Source organism: Arachis duranensis, chromosome 9 (genome assembly GCF_000817695.3).
Source record: "Arachis duranensis cultivar V14167 chromosome 9, aradu.V14167.gnm2.J7QH, whole genome shotgun sequence".
In the NCBI taxonomy this organism is placed as follows: Eukaryota; Viridiplantae; Streptophyta; class Magnoliopsida; order Fabales; family Fabaceae; genus Arachis; species Arachis duranensis.
This window is the reverse complement of record NC_029780.3, coordinates 71,266,919-71,288,088: the sequence shown is the minus strand read 5'-3', so window position 1 is coordinate 71,288,088 and position 21,170 is coordinate 71,266,919. Positions and strand designations below refer to the sequence as shown.

The 21,170-nt window shown below is 36.1% G+C and overlaps 2 non-coding genes across 2 annotated transcripts; one reads left to right on the top strand and one right to left on the bottom strand.

The window, feature by feature from the left end:
- The first annotated feature begins 778 nt into the window (after positions 1–778).
- Positions 779–882, top strand: LOC127742301 (small nucleolar RNA R71). Its single transcript, XR_008003489.1, has one exon. It is a non-coding gene; the product is annotated as a small nucleolar RNA R71 (small nucleolar RNA).
- Positions 883–19,114: 18,232 nt separating this feature from the next.
- LOC127742022 (small nucleolar RNA R71) lies at positions 19,115–19,222 on the bottom strand. The gene has a single exon (XR_008003209.1). It is a non-coding gene; the product is annotated as a small nucleolar RNA R71 (small nucleolar RNA).
- Positions 19,223–21,170: the final 1,948 nt, after the last annotated feature.

The following is a 21,170-nucleotide window of genomic DNA, read 5'->3' as shown; positions in this document are numbered from 1 at the left end:
AGGTTAACTAAGTGGGATTAAAACCCAATTCTCTTCACACCTGATAAGGATAACTAGGATAGGACTTCCAGTTCTAATACCTTGCTAAAAGTTTATTTTATTATTACTATTTTAATTTTACTAGTCATTTAACATACTTCTTCCTTACTTTCAAAACCCCCAATTTACAAAACTCATAACCAATAATAAGAACATACTTCCCTGCAATTCCTTGAGAAGATGACCCGAGGTTTAAATACTCGGTTATCAATTTAAAGGGATTTGTTACTTGTGACAACCAAAACGTTTGTACGAAGGGATTTTCTGTTGGTTTAGAATCTATGCTTACAACGTGACTATATTTTTATAAAATTCTTTACTAGCAAAAATCCTAACATCACTTCCCCCATGTAATTTACCTCTGCCATTGCAGGGTTTTTAGGATCATAGGCCTCTTCTTCAGAAGATGCCTCTTTAGTGCTGTTGGATGCATTTTGCCATCCATTCAGACTTTGAGAAATCATGTTTGACTTGCTGAGTGAACATTTTGTTCTGAGCCAATATGGCATTCAGAGCATCAATTTTAAGAACTCCCTTCCTCTGAGGCGTCCCATTATTCACGGAATTCCTCTCAGAAGTGTACATGAATTGGTTTTTTGCAACCATTTCAATAAGTTCCTAAGCTTCTACAGGCGTTTTCTTTAGGTGAATAGATCCACCTGCAGAATGGTCCAGTGACATCTTAGAAAACTCAGACAGACCATAATAGAATATATCTATCATGGTCCATTCTGAAAACATGTCAGAAGGACACTTTTTGGTCATCTTCTTGTATCTTTCCCAAGCTTCATAGAGGGATTCATCATCTTTTTGCTTGAAGGTCTGAACATCCACTCTAAGCTTGCTCAGCTTTTGAGGAGGAAAGAATTTAACCAAGAAGGCCATGACCAGCTTATCCCAAGAGTCCAGGCTATCCTTAGGTTGTGAGTCCAACCATGTTCTAGCTTTGTCTCTTACAGTAAAAGGGAAAAGCATGAGCCTGTAGACTTCAGGATCTACTCCATTAGTCTTAATAGTCTCACAGATCTACAAGAACTCAGTTAAAAACTGGTAGGGATCTTCTGATGGAAGTCCATGAAACTTGCAGTTTTGTTGCACTAGAGCAACTAGTTGAGGTTTCAGCTCAAAATTGTTTGCTCCAATGGCAGGAATTCAGATGCTTCTTCCATCAAACTTGGTAGTAGGTGTAGTATAATCACCAAGCATCCTCTTTGCATTATTGTTGTTGGATTCGGCTGCCATATCCTTTTCTTGTTCGAAAATTTCAGTAAGATTGTCTCTGGATTGTTGTGATGTAGCTTCTCTTAGTTTCCTCTTCAGAGTCAGTTCAGGTTTAGGATCAGCTTCAACAAGAATGCCTTTTTCTTGTTCCTACTCATATGAGAAAGAAGAGAAAAGAAAAGGAAGAGAAATCCTCTATGTTACAGTATAGAGATTCCTTTATGTTAGTAGAAGAACAAAGGAATAGAAGAAGGAGAAGAGTTAAGAATCCAAATACAAGGGTGAAGATAGGTTCAGATTCTTGAGATGAAGAGAAGTATTAGTAAATAAATAAATAAATAGAAGAAGATGAGAGGGGGAGAATTCGAAAATTAATTTTGAAAAAGGGTTAGTGATTTTTGAAAATTAAAGGAAGAACTAAAATTAAAATTAAAATTTAAAACAATTTGTTAATTAAAAAGAATTTTGATAAAGGATGAGAAATTTTCGAAAAATTGATAGGAAAAATTAGTTAGGTGGTTTTGAAAAAGATAAGAAACAAATAAAAAGTCAATTAGTTAGTTGAAAAAGATTTGAAAATTAATTTTGAAAAGATAAGAAGTTAGAAAAGATATTTTGAAATCAAATTTTTGAAAAAGATAAAATTTAAAAAGATATGATAAAAAGATATGAATAAAAAGATATGGTTGGAAAAGATTTAATTTTTAAAATTAAAATGACTTACTTGACTAACAAGAAACTAAAAGATATGATTCTAGAATTTAAAGATTGAACGTTTCTTAACAAGAAAGTAACAAACTTCAGATTTTTGAATCCATCACATTAGTAAAGTTTCAATTTTGAAATAAAGATAAGAAAAAGATTTTAAAATCACTTTTTTAAAAATTTTCGAAAATAAAAAAATGAAAAAGATTTGATTTTTGAAGAAGCTTTGAAAAGATAAGATTTTTAAAATTGAAAATTTGACTTGACTTATAAGAAATAGCTAAGTTTTAAAATTTTTTGACTAAGTCAACTCAAATTTTCGAAAATTATGAGAAAATTAAGGAAAAGATATTTTTTGATTTTTTTGAATTTTTAATGATAAGAGAGAAAAACACAAATATGACCCAAAACATGAAAATTTTAGATCAAACACATAATGCATGCAAGAACACTATGAATGTCAAGATGAACACCAAGAACACTTTGAAGATCAAGATGAACATCAAGACTTATTTTTGAAAAATTTTCAAGAAAAGAAAACATGCAAGACACCAAACTTAGAAATCTTTAATGTTTGGACTCTAACAAACGAAAAATGCATATGAAAAACAAGAAAAGACACAAAACAAGAAAATTCAAAGATCAAACAAGAAGACCTACCAAGAACAACTTGAAGATCATGAAGAACATATGCATGAATTTTCGAAAAATGCATAAATTTTAAAAACATGTAATTGACACCAAACTTAAAATTGACTCTAGACTCAAACAAGAAACACAAAATATTTTTGGATTTTTATGATTTTATATTTTTTTTGGATTTTTGTATATTTTTTTCGAAAAACATATAGGAAAACGAAAATAAGAATTTCAAAAATTTTTAAGAAGAATTACAGGAATCTTTCAATGTTAGCCTAAAGTTCCAATCCAAGTGTTGGACATGGCTTAATAGCCAGCCAGCTTTAGGATGGCATTACATGCATTGAGGTGATTAGTTGAAGTCTCATTCCAACAGGATTTGGATATGGCTTTACAGCCAGCCAGGCTTCAATATGTTACATGAAACTCTAGAATTCATTCTTAAAAATTTAGAATAATTTTTGAAAACAGATGAGAAATTTTGAAAAATATTTTTTTGAAAACATTTTGAAAAGAAAATAAAAAGAGAATACCTAATTTGAGCAACAAGATGAACCGTTATTTGGCCAAACTCGAACAATCCCCGACAACGGCGTCAAAAACTTGGTGCACGAAATTGTGATCATCAATAATGGTGCTAAAAACTTGGTAGCGCTCTCAAACGTGAATCACACTTTGTCACAACTCCGCACAACTAACCAGCAAGTGCACTGGGTCGTCCAAGTAATAAACCTTACGTGAGTAAGGGTCGATCCCACAGAGATTGTTGGTATGAAGCAAGCTATGGTCATCTTGAAATTCTCAGTTAGGCGGATAATATATGGTTAGGGAATTTTTGAATAATAATAATAAATAAACAGAAAATAAAGATAGAAATATTTATGTAAATCATTGATGGGAATTTCAGATAGGCGTATGAAGATGCTGTGCTCCTTCTGAATCTCTACTTTCCTACTACCTTCATCCAATCCTTCTTACTCCTTTCCATGGCAAGCTGTATGTAGGGCATCACCGTTGTCAATGGCTACATCCTATCCTCTCAGTGAAAAAGGTCCAAATGCTCTGTCACAGCACGGCTAATCATCTCTCGATTCTCGATCATGCCGGAATAGAATCCCTTGATTCTTTTGCGTTTGTCATCACGCCCAACAATCGTGAGTTTGAAGCTCGTCACAGTCATTCAATCCCTGAATCCTACTCAGAATACCACATACAAGGTTTAGACTTTCCGGACTCTCATGAATGCCGCCATCAATTCTAGCTTATACCACAAAGATTCTGATTAAGGAATCCAAGAGATATGCGCCCGGTCTAAGGTAGAACGGAAGTGGTTGTCAGTCACGCGTTCATAGGTGAAAAAGATGATGAGTGTCACGGATCATCACATTCATCATGGTGAAGTGCAACGAATATCTTAGAACAGGAATAAACTGAATTGAATAGAAAATAGTAGTAATTGCATTAAAACTCGAGGTACAGCAGAGCTCCACACCCATAATCTATGGTGTGTAGAAACTCTACCGTTGAAAATACATAAGTGATGGTCCAGGCATGGCCGAATGGCCAGCCCCCAAATGTGATCAAAAGACCGAATGGTCAAAGACTAGACAATCAAAGACACCTAGTACAATAGTTAAAAGTTCTATTTATACTAAACTAGCTACTAGGGTTTACAAAAGTAAGTAATTAATGCAGAAATCCACTTCCGGGGCCCACTTGGTGTGTGCTTGGGCTGAGCTTGAACTTTACATGTGCAGAGGCTTCTCTTGGAGTTGAACGCCAAGTTGTAACGTGTTTCTGGCGTTCAACTCTGGTTCGTGACGTATTTCTGGCGTTTGACTCCAGAATGCAGCGTGGAACTGGCGTTGAGCGCCAGTTTGCATCATCTAATCTCCAAAAAAGTATGGACTATTATATATTGCTGGAAAGCTCTGGATGTCTACTTTCCAACGCCGTTGAGAGCGCGCCATTTAGAGTTCTGTAGCTCCAGAAAATCCATTTCGAGTGCAGGAAGGTCAGAATCCAACAGCATCAACAGTCCTTTGTCAGCCTTTTATCAGAGTTTGGCTCAGGTCCCTCAATTTCAGCCAGAAAATACCTGAAATCACAGAAAAATACACAAACTCATAGTAAATTCCAGAAATGTGAATTTAGCATAAAAACTAATGAAAACATCCCTAAAAGTAGCTAGATCCTACTAAAAACTATCTAAAAACAATACCAAAAAGCATATAAATTATCCGCTCATCAGTTACAGAACATGTTTCTCCAAAATCAACCCCTAAGAAGGATAGACCATTATATACATAAGTAGTGGAGATAATAAGTATCTACATATATAAACATAACCAAAATAAAGTCCCAAAATGCAAAAGATCTTCACTGTAAGAAGCTCCGAGAATGCCTCAACGAGGTGCCTCACGTCCTGCATCTGAAAATCATAAAATATGCATGGGGTGAGAACTAGAGGTTCTCAACATGGTAACAGAACCTACATCTCTAACATATAATGTCCCGAAAAAGCTAAAGGCGATCCTAGAACTTCCGACATATGAATTAAATCTTATAAAGCATGACTAAACCAAAATAGATTAGGAAACTAACTAAGGATATTCATACTATCTAATACCCCCTTTCCAACTCCTTCGAACCTCCCAACTGGAACAAGAATCATTTGTTTCAAAAACAATTATTACATGTAAGAAAAATCATAATTAGTATTCAGATACAGCAGATAAATAGGTAGCAAGTAGTTTACGCAATCAGTTAGGCATTCCAAATAAAGCATGCCAAAGAAACACATAGATGCACATGATGCATGCCTGTCTTATGGCTGATGAGTGATGGGCAAAATTATGATTTATACTTTTTATAACTCGAACAATTCTTAGTAATGGCTCCAAAAACTTGGTGCACACTACTATGGTTCACTCACATTCTTCACAGAAATAAGTTCTATTTATATTAAACTAGCTACTAGGGTTTACAGAAATAAGTCTAAGTGCAGAAATCCACTTTCGGGGCCCACTTTAGTGTGTGCTTGGGCTGAGCTTGAGCTTTACACGTGTAGAGGCTTCTCTTGGAGTTAAATGCCAAGTTGTAATCTGTTTTTGGCGTTTAACTCTGGTTTGTGACGTGTTTCTGGCGTTTTACTCCAGAATGCAGCATCGAACTGGCGTTGAACGCCAGTTTGCGTCATCTAAACTCGAATAAAATATGAACTATTATATATTGCTGGAAAGCTCTGGATGTCTAGTTTCCAACACAGTTAAGAGTGCGCTATTTGGAGTTCATTAGCTCCAGAAAATCCATTTCGAGTGCAGAAAGGTCTGAATCCAACAGCATCAGCAGTCCTTTGTCAAGCCTCCTATCAGATTTTTGCTCAGGTCCCTCAATTTCAGCCAAAAAATACCTGAAATCATAGAAAAAGACACAAACTCATAGTAAAGTCCAGAAATGTGAATTTTGCATAAAAAATAATGAAAACATCCCTAAAAGTAGCTAGATCCTACTAAAAACTACCTAAAAATAATGCCAAAAAGCGTATAAATTATCCACTCATCACAACACCAAACTTAAATTGTTGCTTGTCCCCAAGCAACTGAAAATCAAATAGGATAAAAAGAAGAGAATATACTATAAATCTCAAAATATCAATGAATATTAGTTCTAAATAGATGAGCGAGCCTTGTAGCTTTTTGCTTCTGAACAGTTTTGGCATCTCACTTTATCCTTTGAAGTTTAGAATGATTGGCATCTATAGGAACTCAGAGTTTAGATAGTGTTATTGATTCTCCTAATTAAGTATGTTGATTCTTGAATACAGCTACTTTTATGAGTCTTGGCTGTGGCCCTAAGCACTTTATTTTCCAGTATTACTACCAGATACATAAATGCCACAGACACATGACTGGGTGAACCTTTTCAGATTGTGACACAGCTTTGCTAAAGTCCCCAGTTAGAGTTGTCCAGAGCTCTTAAGCACACTCTTTTTGCTTTGGATCACGACTTTAACCACTCAGTCTCAAGCTTTTCACTTGGACCTGCATGCCACAAGCACATGGTTAGGGACAGCTTGATTTAGCCGCTTAGGCCTGGATTTTATTTCCTTGGGCCTTCCTATCCATTGATGCTCAAAGCCTTGGATCCTTTTTACCCTTGCCTTTTGGTTTTAAGGGCTATTGGCTTTTTCTGCTTGCTTTTTCTTTTTCTTTTATATTTTTTGCCACTTTTTTTTTGCAAGCTTATTCTTTTTCACTGCTTTTTCTTGCTTCAAGAATCAATTTCATGATTTTTCAGATCATCAATAACACTTCTCTTTTTCATTATTCTTTCAAGAGCCAACAATTTTAACATTCATAAACAACAAGATCAAAAATATGCACTGTTCAAGCATTCATTCAGAAAACAAAAGTATTGTCACCACATCAATATAACTAAACTAATTTCAAGGATAAATTCGAAACTCATGTACTTCTTGTTCTTTTGTTTTAAAAACATTTTTCATTTAAGAAAGGTGAAGGATTCATGGAATTATTCATAGCCTTAAGACAGACACTAAACACTAATGATCATGTAATAAAGACACAAACATAGGCAAACATGAAGCACAAAAACCGAAAAAATAGAAAGATAAGAACAAGGAAGTTAAAGAATGAGTCCACCTTAGTGATGGTGGCACCTTCTCCTTGAAGGACCAATGGTGTTTTTGAGCTCCTCTATTTCTCTTCCTTGCCTTTGTTGCTTGATCCCTAGTGATTTTGGTGCTCCTATCCTTAGTTGCTCCCAATAATTGTGTGGAGGAAAATGTATCCCCTGAGGTATCTCATGGATTTCTTGATGAGGGAATTCCTCATGCTCTTGTTGAGGTCCATGAGTGGGCTCTCTTGATGTGCAGTCAAATGCTCTACTACTGAGCTATGGACCCTTGAGATGAATCTCTCCATCTCTCATGACTCAGAGGTGGAAGCAATTGTCTTCCCTTTTCTCTTTCTTGAGGTTTCTCTGGCCTTAGGTGCCATCCATGGTTATGGAAAAATAAAAAAAGCTATGCTTTTACCACACCAAACTTAGAATGTTGCTCGCCCTCGAGCAAAAGAAGAAAGAATAGAAGAAGAAGAAGAAGAAGATATGGAGGAGAGGGAGAGAGATGTGGGTTCGGTCATTTAGGGAGGGTTTGGGTGGGAAAGAGATTTTGAATTTGAAGGTAGGTGGGGATCCTGTGGAGTCCACAGATCTTGGGGTGATCCTGTGGGGTCCACGGATCCTGAGGTGTCAAGGATTTATCATCCCTGCACCAATTAGGCATGTAAAACGCCCTCTGCATGCAATCCTGGCGTTTAACGCCAGGCTGAAGCTTATTTCTGGCGTTAAACGCCCAAATGTAGCATGTTTCTAGCGTTCAGCGCCAGCCTGATGCTTGCTGCTGGCGTTAAACACCAGCTTCCCTCAGGGTGCAATCCTGGCATTTAAACACCAGATTGCTGCTTGTTTCTGGCGTTCAACGCCAGATTCATGCTCTGTTCTGGCGTTAAACGCTAGCCAGATGCTCCTTACTGGCGTTTAAATGCCAGCAAGCTCTTCCTCCAGGGTGTGCTTTTTCTCGTGCTATTTTTTATTCTGTTTTTAATTTTTGCAATTGTTTTGTGACTTCACATGATCATAAACCTAATAAAACATGAAAGAACAATAGAAATATAAATATATAAAAATTTCGGTTACCTCCCAATAAGCGCTTCTTTAATGTCAATAACTTGACAGTGGGCTCTCATGGAGCCTCACAGATGTTCAGAGCATGATGAGGGCCTCCCAACACCAAACTTAAAGTTTGAATGTGGGTGCTTCTCAACACCAAACTTAGAGTTTGGTTGTGGCCTCCCAACACCAAACTTAGAGTTTGATTGTGCGGGCTTTGTTTGACTCTATATTGAGAGAGGCTTTTCATGCTTCCTCTCCATGTTTACAGAAGGATAACTATGAGCTTTAAACACAAGGTAGTCCCCATTCAATTGAAGGACTAGTTCACCTCTGTTAACATCAATCACAGCTCTTGCTGTGGCTAAGAAGGGTCTTCCAAGGATGATGCATTCATCCTCCTCCTTCCCAGTGTCTAGGATTATGAAATCAGCAGGGATGTAAAGGCCTTTAACTTTCACTAATACGTCCTCTACCAATCCATAAGCTTGTTTTATTGATTTGTCTGCCATCTCTAATGAGATTCTTGCAGCTTGTACCTCAAAGATCCCCAGCTTCTCCGTTACAGAGAGTGGCATAAGATTTATACCTGACCCCAGGTCACACAGAGCCTTCTCAAAGGTCATGGTGCCTATGGTATAGGGTATTAAGAATTTACCAGGATCTTGTTTCTTTTGAGGTAGAGTTTGCTGAACCCATGTATCTAGTTCACTAATGGCAAGGGAGGTTCACCTTTCCAAGTCTCGTTACCAAACAACTTGGCATTCAGCTTCATGATGGCTCCAAGATATTGAGCAACTTTCTCTTCAGTTACATCTTCATCCTCTTCAGAGGAAGAATATTTCTCAGAGCTTATTAATGGTAAAAGGAGGTTCAATGAAATCTCTACAGTCTCTAGGTGAGCCTCAGATTCCTTAGGTTCCTCAGTTTGAAACTCCTTTTTGTTAAGAGGACATCCCAGGAGATCTTCCTCACTGGGATTCACGTCCTTCTCCTCCTTTGTGCATTCGGCCATATTGATTATATCAATGGCCTTGCACTCTCTCTTCAGATTCTCTTCTGTATTGCTTGGGAGAGTACTAGGAAGAGTTTCAATGATTTTCTTACTCAACTGGCCCACTTGTGCCTCCAAATTTCTAATGGAGGACCTTGTTTCACTCATGAAACTTAAAGTGGCCTTAGATAGATCAGAGACTATGTTTGCTAAGCTAGAGGGGCTCTGCTCAGAATTCTCTGTCTGTTGCTGAGAAGATGGTGGAAAAGGCTTGCTATTGCTAAGCCTATTTCTTCCACCATTATTAAAGCCTTGTTGAGGCTTTTGTTGTTCCTTCCATGAGAAATTTGGATGATTTCTCCATGAGGACTTATAGGTGTTTCCATAAGGTTCACCCATGTAATTTACCTCTGCCATTGCAAGGTTCTCAGGATCATAAGCTTCTTCTTCAAAAGATTCCTCTTTAGTACTGTTGAATGCATTTTGCCATCTATTCAGTTTTTGAGAAATCATGTTGACTTGCCGAGTCAATATTTTGTTCTGAGCCAATATGGCATTCAGAGCATCAATTTCAAGAACTCCCCTCTTCTGAGGCGTCCCATTACTCACAGGATTCCTCTCAGAGGTGTACATGAATTGGTTATTTGTAACCATGTTAATGAGTTCTTGAGCTTCTGCAGGCATTTTCTTTAGGTGAATGGATCCACCTGCAGAATGGTCTAGTGACATCTTAGAGAACTCAGATAGACCATAATAGAATATATCCAAAATAGTCCACTCTGAAAAACATGTCCGAAGGACACCTTTTGGTCATCTGCTTGTATCTTTCCCAAGCTTCATAGAGGGATTCACCATCTGTTTGTTTGAAGGTCTGAACATCCACTCTAAGCCTGCTCAGTTTTTGAGAAGGAAAAAACTTAGCCAAGAAAGCCGTGACTAGCTTATCCCAAGAGTCCAGGCTATCTTTAGGTTGTGAGTCCAACCATGTTCTACCTCTGTCTCTTACAGCAAAAGGGAAAAGCATGAGCCTGTAGACTTCAGGACCTACTCCATTTGTCTTAACAGTCTCACAAATCTGCAAGAACTCAGTTAAAAACTGATAGGGATCTTCTGATGGAAGTCCATGAAACTTGCAGTTCTGTTGCATTAGAGAAACTAGTTGAGGTTTCAGCTCAAAATTATTTGCTTCAATGGCAGGGATTGAGATACATCTTCCATCAAATTTGGAAGTAGGTGTAGTATAGTCACCCAGCATCCTCCTTGCATTATTGTTGTTGTTATTATTTTCGGCTACCATCTCCTCTTTTTTTTCGAAAATTTCTGTCAATTCCTCTCCGGAGGGTTGTGCTTTAGCTTCCCTTAGCTTCCTCCTTAGGGTCCTTTCAGGTTCAGGATCTGCTTCAACAAGAATGTCCCTGTCCTTGCTCCTGCTCATATGAAAAAGAAGGGAACAGAAAATAATAATTGGGATCCTCTTTACCACAGTAGAGAGATTCCTTTATGTTAGTAGAAGAAGAAAAGAATAGAAGAAGGAAAAGAGATAAATTCGAACTCAGAGAGGAAGAGGGGGTTTGAATTTTAAGATGAAGAGAAGTGTTAGTAAATGAATAAATAAATAGAAAGAGATGAGAGAGAAAAGTTTTCGAAAATTAACTAAAATAAAAGAAAAATATTAAAGTTAAAATTTGAAAATTAAGAAAAGGAATAAAATAAAAATTAAAATTTGAAGCAATTAGTTAAAAAAAAAGAATTTTGAAAAAGAGGGAGGTAATTTTCGAAAATTAGAGAGAGGAAAGTAGTTAGGTGGTTTTAAAAAAGATAAGAAACAAACAAAAAGTCAATTAGTTAGTTGAAAAAGATTTGAAAATCAATTTTGAAAATATAAGAAGTTAGAAAAGATTTTTGAAATCAATTTCGAAAAAGATATGATTTGAAAAAGATATTTTGAAAAAAATATGATTGAAAAAGATATTTTGGAAAAGATTTGATTTTTAAAATTAAAATTGATTACTTGACTAACAAGAAACTAAAAGATATGACTCTAGAATTTAAAGATTGAACCTTTCTTAACAAGAAAGTAACAAACTTCAAATTTTTGAATTAATCACATTAATTGTTAGTAAAGTTTTTGAAATTTTGAAATAAAGATAAGAAAAAGATTTTGAAAATAAATTTAAAAAATTTTCGAAAATAATAAAAAAATTGAAAAATATTTGATTTTTGAAAAAGATTTTGAAAAGATAGGATTTTTTTAAATTGAAAATTTGACTTGACTTATAAGAAATAACTAAGTTTTAAAAATTTTTGACTAAGTCAACTCAAATTTTTGAAAATTATGAGCAAAATAAGGAAAAGATATTTTTTTATTTTTGAATTTTTAATGAGGAGTGAGAAAAACACAAATATGACCTAAAACATGAAAATTTTGGATTAAAACACTTAATGCATGCAAGAACACTATGATTGTCAAGATGAACACCAAAAACACTTTTAAGATCAAGATGAACATCAAGACTTTTTTTTGAAAAATTTTCAAGAAAAGAAAAACATGCAAGACACCAAACTTAGAAATTTTTCATATTTAGACACTAAGAATTCAAAAATGCATATGAGAAACAACAAAAAACACAAAACAAGAAAATATCAAGATCAAATAAGCAGACTTACCAAGAACAACTTGAAGATCATGAAGAACACCATGCATGAGTTTTCAAAAAATGCACAAATTTTTAAAGACATGCAATTGACACCAAACTTAAAAATTGACACTAGACTCAAACAAGAAACACAAAATATTTTTTTGTTTTTTATGATTTTATTAAATTTTTTTTGTATTTTTTTTCGAAAATAATCTTTAAAAAAAGGAAAAAGAGAAAAAAAAATTTGAAATATTTTTGAAAACTTTTTGAAAAGAAAATTACCTAATCTGAACAACAAGATGAAGCGTCAGTTGCCCAAACTCGAACAATCCCCGGCAACGGCGCCAAAAACTTGATAGGCAAAATTGTGATTTACACTTTTTATAACTCGAATAATTCTTAGTAATGGCTCCAAAAACTTGGTGCACACTACTATGGTTCACTCACATTCTTCACAACTTCGCACAACTAACCAGCAAGTGCACTGGGTCGTCCAAGTAATAAACCTTACGTGAGTAAGGGTCGATTCCACGGAGATTGTTGGTATGAAGCAAGCTATGGCATCTTATAAATCTCAGTCAGGCGGATTCAAATGGTTATAATGGTTTTCAAAAATAATAATAAAAAAAGCATAAAATAGATGAAAGAGATACTTATGTAAATCCTTGGTGGAAATTTCAGATAAGTGTATGGAGATCCTTTGCCCTTTCCGAATCTCTGCTTTCCTATTGTCTTCCTCCAATCATTCTTACTCCTTTCTATGGCAAGCTGTATGTAGGGCATCACCGTTGTCAATGGCTACTTCCCATCCTTTCAGTGAAAATGGTCCAAATGCTCTGTCACAGCACGGCTAATCATCTGTCGTTCTCGATCATGTCGGAATAGAATCCATTGATTCTTTTGCGTCTGTCACCACGCCCAACAATCACGAGTTTGAGGCTCGTCATAGTCATTCCTTCCCCAAATCCTACTCGGAATGCCACAGACAAGGTTTAAACTTTCTAGATTCTCAAGAATGGCTGCCAAAGGGTTCTAGCTTATACCACGAAGATTCTTATTAAGGAATCCAAGAGATATTCATTCAATCTTAGGTAGATCGGAGGTGGTTGTCAGGCACACGTTCATAAGGACAGATGATGATGAGTGTCACGGATCATCACATCCATCAGGTTGAAGTACGAATGATATCTTAGAACAAGAATAAGCTTGAATTGAATAGAAGAATAATACTAATTGCATTAATTCTCGAGGTACAGCAGAGCTCCACATCTTAATCTATGGTGTGTAGAAACTCCACCGTTGAAAATACATAAGTGATGATCCAGGCATGGCCGAATGGCCAGCCCCCAAAATGTGATATGAATTCGAAAATAGGGAAAAGGGCCCTTTGTACAATAGTAAAAAGTTCTATTTATATTAAACTAGCTACTAGGGTTTACAGAAATAAGTCTAAGTGCAGAAATCCACTTCCGGGCCCCACTTTGGTGTATGCTTGGGCTGAGCTTGAGCTTTACACGTGCAGAGGCTTCTCTTGGAGTTAAACACCAAGTTGTAACGTGTTTTGGCGTTTAACTTTAGTTTGTGACGTGTTTCTGGCGTTTTACTCCAGAATGCAGCATGGAACTGGCATTGAACGCCAGTTTGTGTCATCTAAACTCGAATAAAATATAGACTATTATATATTGCTGGAAAGCTCTGGATGTCTACTTTCCAATGCAGTTAAGAGTTCTGTAGCTCCAGAAAATATATTTCGAGTGCAGGGAGGTCAGAATCCAACAGCATCAGTAGTCCTTTGTCAGCCTCCTATCAGATTTTTGCTCAGGTCCCTCAATTTCAGCCAGAAAATACCTGAAATCACAGAAAAACACAGAAACTCATAGTAAAGTCCAGAAAGGTTAATTTTGCATAAAAACTAATGAAAACATCCCTAAAAGTAGGTAGATCCTACTAAAAACTATCTAAAAACAATGCCAAAAAGCGTATAAATTATCCGCTCATCAATGAGTCTCATTTGTCAGTTATAAAGTCAATGACAAGTGTTGGTAGCTAACCATTGGACTGTCCCTCTGTCGTTGATGCACGAAAACTTGTCATCAAGTAAAAACTCACAATAGAGTGAGGTTGAATCCCACAGGGATTGATTGGTCAAGCAACTTTAGTTGGAAGAATGTGCTAGTTGAGCTAAATAGAGATTGAGTTGAGAATTGTAGAAAATTAAATGGCGGAAAAGTAAATTGCAGAAAGTAAAGTGCAGAATCTTAAAAGGGGATTTGGGGAAATGAGCATAAAGATAAATGGCAGGAAGTAAAGAGAATGGGTAAGATCAGAAATGGGGGATTCATTGGGCTTAGGAGATGTTGCATTCTCCAGATCAAATTCATTCTCATCTCTTCCTCAATCAATGCATTCATTGATCTCCTTGGCAATCTTACGTGATTGGATCCCAATTCCTTGGCAACCCAATCTCTCTAAGCTTGAACAATTGCCCAATTCCTTAATTTAATTACTCATGGGAATAGATGAAGTATGGTCACTGATTATACCGCTTGTATTTTCAAATCAAAGTGTTGGGAGGATTACATGTCACTATATCCGTCCAAACCAAAAATTTGGTCCAACATGAGAAAGCATTTCTAGCATGATCTCCTCATCCCTTTTCCAAGGCTCAGAGGAGATCCAATTATGGAGATTTTCTTTTCCAAGACAACTAACCAATTGAATTAAGATCAAAAGCTTTATAGTAAACCAAGAGAAAAGAAAGAGGAAGAAAAATGAAAACTATAATTGTTCCGTCAAATTACAACAGAGCTCCCTAACCCAATGAAAGGGGGTTTAGTTGTTCATAGCTCTAGAAATGGAAAATGGTGGAGAAGAGTACATCCTAAAACAAACTAGAAAGTGCAAAAAAGTAAATATACAGAGTGTAGTTCTCCAAAATGCCCAGCTTCTCTGTAGTTCAAAACTACTCCTATATATACTACTCTTCTTGATCTTCTAGTTAGTTCTTCAAGTCTTGGATATGGGCCTTTGATCTTGAGTTGAAGCAGTTACAATCTTCAGTGGGCTCGGCTTTGCTTGCAGAAAAAGTGTGAGTTAGGCATGGGTGGACGTTAGTTAGGACGTTAGGAGTGTTAACGTTAAGTGAAAATATGGGTTCGAGAACGTTAGTGACGATCACCTTTTTCACTAACGTTCCAAACCAAAATGATCCATGGTAACTTCAACGTTAGTGGTAACGTTGCCTCATGGACCTTTGCAAATGTTATTGGAATTCACCTTTTCCAATAACATTGCTCTTTGCCTCTTTTCCCCACGTTAGTGATCCATGTTAGTGTAACTAACGTGGGCATGCCTAAGCTTCGAGAGCATTAGTGACACTTACCTTTGTCACTAACGCTCCAAACGCCCCTCCTTCCCACGTTAGTGCCTCACGTTAATTGCATTAACGTGACCACTAACGTGGTGGTGATTGCTGATGAGCGGATAATTTATACGCTTTTTGGCATTATTTTTAGGTAGTTTTTAGTAAGATCTAGCTACTTTTAGGGATGTTTTTATTAGTTTTTATGCAAAATTCACATTTCTGGACTTTACTATGAGTTTGTGTGTTTTTCTGTGATATTAGGTATTTTCTGAGCAAAAATCTGATAGGAGGCTGAAAAAGGACTACATATGCTGTTGGATTCTGACCTCCCTGCACTCGAAATAGATTTTCTAGAGCTACAGAACTCCAAATGGCGCTCTTAATTCTGTTGGAAAGTATACATCTAGGGCTTTCCATCAATATATAATAGTCCATACTTTATTCGAGTTTAGACGATGCAAAATGGCGTTCAACGCCAGTTCCATGCTGCATTCTGGGGTAAAACGCCAGAAACACGTCACAAACCAGAGTTAAACGCCAAAAAGATGTTACAACTTAGCGTTTAACCCCAAGAGAAGCCTCTGCACGTGTAAAGCTCAAGCTCAGCCAAAGCACACACCAAAGTGGGCCCCGGAAGTGGATTTCTGCACTTAGACTTATTTTTGTAAACCCTAGTAACTAGTTGAGTATAAGTAGAACTTTTTACTATGGTATTAGAGTCTTGGTTATCCTGGTTCCCTCTCTGGGCCAGAACCAATGAACACCTTTATCACTTATGTATTTTCAACGGTGCAGTTTCTACACACCATAGATTAAGGGTGTGGAGCTCTGCTGTTCCTCGAGTATTAATGCAATTACTATTGTTCTTCTATTCAATTCATGCTTATTCTTATTCTAAGATATCCGTTCGCACCCAAGAACCTGATGAATGTGATGATTATGTGACGCTCATCACCATTCTCACTTATGAATGTGTGCCTGACAACCACTTTCGTTCTACATGCAAATAAGCTTGAATGAATATCTCTTGGATTCCTTAATCAGAATCTTCGTGGTATAACCTAGAATCCATTGGCAGCATTCTTGAGAATCCGAAAAGTCTAAACCTTGTCTGTGGTATTCTGAGTAGGATTCAAGGATTGAATAACTGTGACGAGCTTCAAACTCGCGACTGTAGGGCGTGGTAACAACGCAAAAGGATAGTAAATCATATTCTTACATGATCAAGAACCGACAGATGATTAGCCGTGCGGTGACAGCGCACCTGGACCATTTTCACTGAGAGGACGGACGGTAGCCATTGACAACGGTGATCCCCCAACATACATCTTGCCATGGAAAGGAGTAAGAATGATTGGATGAAAGCAGTAGGAAAGCAGATATTCAAAAGGAACACAGTATCTTCATGCGCTTATCTGAAATTCCCACCAATGAATTACATAAGTATCTCTATCTTTATTTTATGCTTTATTTATCTTTATATTCGAAAACAATTATAACCATTAGAATCCGCCTGACTGAGATTTACAAGATGACCATAGCTTGCTTCATACCAACAATCTCCGTGGGATCGACCCTTACTCACGTAAGGTTTATTACTTGGACAACCCAGTGCATTTGCTGGTTAGTTGTGCGAAGTTGTGAAGAATGTGTGTGAACCATAGTATTGTGCACCAAGTTTTTGGAGCCATTGCTAGGAATTGTTCGAGTTGTGAAAAGTATGAGTCACAATTTTGCCTATCAAGTTTTTGGCGCCATTGCCCGGGATTGTTTGAGTTTGGACAACTGACGGTTCATCTTGTTGCTCAGATTAGGTAATTTTCTTTTAAAAAGTTTTCAAAAATCTTTCAAAATTTTTTTATTTGTTTTCGTTTTTCCAAAATAATTTTCTCGAAAAAAATACAAAAAAAATCATAAAATCATAAAAACAAAAAAAATATTTTTGTGTTTCTTGTTTGAGTCTAGTGTCAATTTTTAAGTTTGGTGTCAATTGTATGTTTTTAAAATTTGTGCATTTTTCGAAAAACTCATGCATGGTGTTCTTCATGATCTTCAAGTTGTTCTTGATAGGTCATCTTGTTTGATCTTCATATTTTCTTGTTTTGTGTCTTTTGTTGTTTTTCATATGCATTTTTTTAATCCATAGTGTCTAAACGCTGAAAATTTCTAAGTTTGGTGTCTTGCATGTTTTCCTCTCTTGAAAATTTTTCAAAAATAAGTCTTGATTTTCATCTTGATCTTCAAAGTGTTCTTGGTGTTCTTGCATGCATTAGTTGTTTTGATTCATAATTTTTATGTCTTGGGTCATTTTGTTGTTTTTCTCTTTCCACATTAAATTCAAAAATAAAAAAAATATCTTTCCCTTATTTCTCACATAAATTTCGAAATCTTTGGGTTGACTTAGTCAAAATTTTTTAAAATAAGTTGTTTCTTGTTAGTCAAGTCAAGATTTCAATTTTAAAAATCCTATCTTTTCAAAATCTTTTTCAAAAATCAAATCTTTTTCATTTTTCTTATTATTTTTCAAAAATTTTAAAAATTGATTTTCAAAATCTTTTTCTTAATTTTATTTCATAATTTTCGAAAACTTTACTAACAATTAATGTGATTCATTCAAAAATTTGAAGTTTGTTACTTTCTTGTTAAGAAAGGTTCAATCTTTAAATTCTAGAATCATATCTTTTAGTTTCTTGTTAGTCAAGTAATCAATTTTAATTTTAAAAAATCAAATCTTTTTAATTTCCTTTTCAAATCTTTTTCAAAACAAATCTCAATCATATCTTTTTTCAAAATCAATTTCAAAAATCTTTTCTAACTCCTTATCTTTTCAAAAATGATTTTCAAATTTTTTCAACTAACTAATTGACTTTTTGTTTGTTTTACTATTTCTTATCTTTTCCAAAACCACCTAACTACTTTTCTCTCTCTAATTTTCGAAAATCAGCTCCTTCTTTTCCAAAAATCTTTTTATTTAACTAATTGTTTTAAATCTTAATTTTATTCTTTTTTATAAATTCGAATTTTAACTTTAATTTAAAATAAAAATAAAAATATTTTTCTTTTATTTTAGTTAATTTTTGAAAACTCCTCTCTCTCATCGTCTTCTATTTATTTATTTATATTCTAACACTTCTCTTCTACTCAAAATTCGAACCCTCTTCTCCCCTCTACCTGTGTTCGGATTTTCTTCTTATTTTCTTCTACTCACATAAAGGAATCTCTCTACTGTGGTAAAGAGGATCCCTATTATTATTTTATGTTCTCTTCTTTTTTATATGAGCAAGAGCAAGGACAAGAACATTCTTATTGAAGTAGATCCTAAACCTGAAAAGACTCTGAAGAAGAAACTAAGAGAAGCTAAAATACAACAATCCAGAGAAAACCTTACAGAAATTTTCAAAAAAAGAAGAGGAGATGGCAGCCGAAAATAATGACAACAACAATAATGCAAGGAGGATGCTTGGTGATTATACTACACCTACTTCCAATTTTTATGGAAGAAGCATCTCAATCCCTGCCATTGGAGCAAACAATTTTGAGCTGAAGCCTCAACTAGTTGCTCTAATGCAACAGAACTGCAAGTTTCATGGACTTCTATCAGAAGATCCCTATCAATTTTTAACTGAGTTCTTGTAGATCTGTGATACTGTTAAGACTAATAGAGTAGATCCTGAAGTCTACAAGCTCATGCTTTTCCCTTTTGCTGTGAGAGACAGAGCTAGAACATGGTTGGACTCACAAACTAAAGATAGCTTGGACTCTTAGGATAAGCTGGTCATGGCCTTCTTGGCCAAGTTATTTCCTCCTCAAAAGCTGAGCAAGCTAAGAGTGGATGTTTAGACCTTCAGGCAAAAAGATGGTGAATCCCTCTATGAAGCTTGGAAAAGATACAAGCAGTTGACCAAAAAGTGTCCTTCTGATATGCTTTCAGAGTGGACCATTTTGGATATATTCTATGATGGTCTATCTGAGTTCTCTAAGATGTCACTGGACCATTCTGCAGGTGGATCCATTCACCTAAAGAAAATGCCTGCAGAAGCTCAAGAACTCATTGACATGGTTGCAAATAACTAATTCATGTACACCTCTGAGAGGAATTATGTGAGTAATGGGACTCCTCAGAAGAAGGGAGTTCTTGAAATTGATGCTCTGAATGCCATACTGGCCCAAAACAAAATATTGACCCAACAAGTCAATATGATATCTCAGAGTCTGAATGGATTGCAAAATGCATCCAACAGTACTAAAGAAGCATCTTCTAAAGAAGAAGCTTATGATCTTGAAAACCCTGCAATGGCAGAGGTGAATTACATGGGTGAAGCCTATGGAAACACCTATAATCCCTCCTGGAGAAATCATCCAAATTTCAGGATCAACAAAAGCCTCAACAAGGCTTTAATAATAGTGGAAGAAACAGGTTTAGCAATAGCAAGCCTTTTCCATCATCTTCTCAGCAACAGACAGAGAATTCTGAGCAGAGTCCCTCAAGCTTATCAAACATAGTCCTGATCTATCTAAGGCCACTTTAAGTTTCATGAATGAAACAAGGTCCTCCATTAGAAACTTGGAGGCACAAGTGGGTCAGCTTAGTAAGAAAATCACTGAAACTCCTCCTAGTACTCTCCCAAGCAATACAGAAGAGAATCCAAAAAGAGAGTGCAAGGCCATTGATATAATCAAAATGGCTGAATCCAAAGAGGAAGGGGAAGACGTGAATCCCAATAAGGAAGACCTCATGGGATGTCCCCCAGACAGAAAGGAGTTCCCTATTGAGGACCTAAAGGAATCTGAGGCTCATATAGAGACCATAGAGATTCCATTAAACTTCCTTCTGCCATTCATGAGCTCTGAGAAATATTCTTTCTCTGAAGAGGATAAAGATGTAACTGAAGAGCAAGTTGCTCAATATCTAGAAGCCATCATAAAGCTGAATGCCAAGTTGTTTGGTAATAAGACTTGGGAAGAGGAACTTCCCGTGCTCATTAGTGAACTAAATACATGGGTTCAGCAAACTTTACCTCAAAAGAAACAAGATCCTGGTAAATTCTTAATACCCTATACCATAGGCACCATGACCTTTGAGAAGGCTCTGTGTAACCAGAGGTCAGGTATAAATCTTATGCCACTCTCTGTAATGGAAAAACTGGGGATCTTTGAGGTACAAGCTGCAAGAATCTCATTAGAGATGGCAGACAAGTCAATAAAACAAGCTTATGGATTAGTAGAGGACGTGTTAGTGAAGGTTAAAGGCCTTTACATCCCTGTTGATTTCATAATCTTATATACTGGAAAGGATGAGGATGAATGCATCATCCTTGGAAGACCCTTCCTAGCCACAGCAGGAGCTGTGATTGATGTTGCCAGAGGAGAGCTAGTCCTTCAATTGAATAGGGACTACCTTGTATTTAAAGCTCAAGGATCTTCCTTTGCAACCATGGAGAGGAAACATAGAAAGCTTCTCTCAATACAGAGTCAAACAAAGCCCCACAATTAAACTCTAAGTTTGGTGTTGGGAGGCCACAACCAAACTCTAAGTTTGGTGATGAACCCCCACATTCAAACTTTAAGTTTGGTGTTGGGAGGTCCCAACAATGCTCTGAACATCTGTGAAGCTCCATGAGAGCTCACTGTCAAGCTATTGACATTAAAGAAGCACTTATTAGGAGGCAACCCAATTTTTATTTATCTATATTTCTATTGTTCTTTTATGTTTTATTAGGTTTATGATCATGTGGAGTCGCAAAACAATTGCAAAAATTAAAAACAGAATCAAAAATAGCAGAAGAAAAAGCACACCCTGGAGGAAGAGATGTCTGGCATTTAAACACCAGAAACAAGCTTCTGTCTGGTGTTTAACGCCAGAAACAAGCACCAA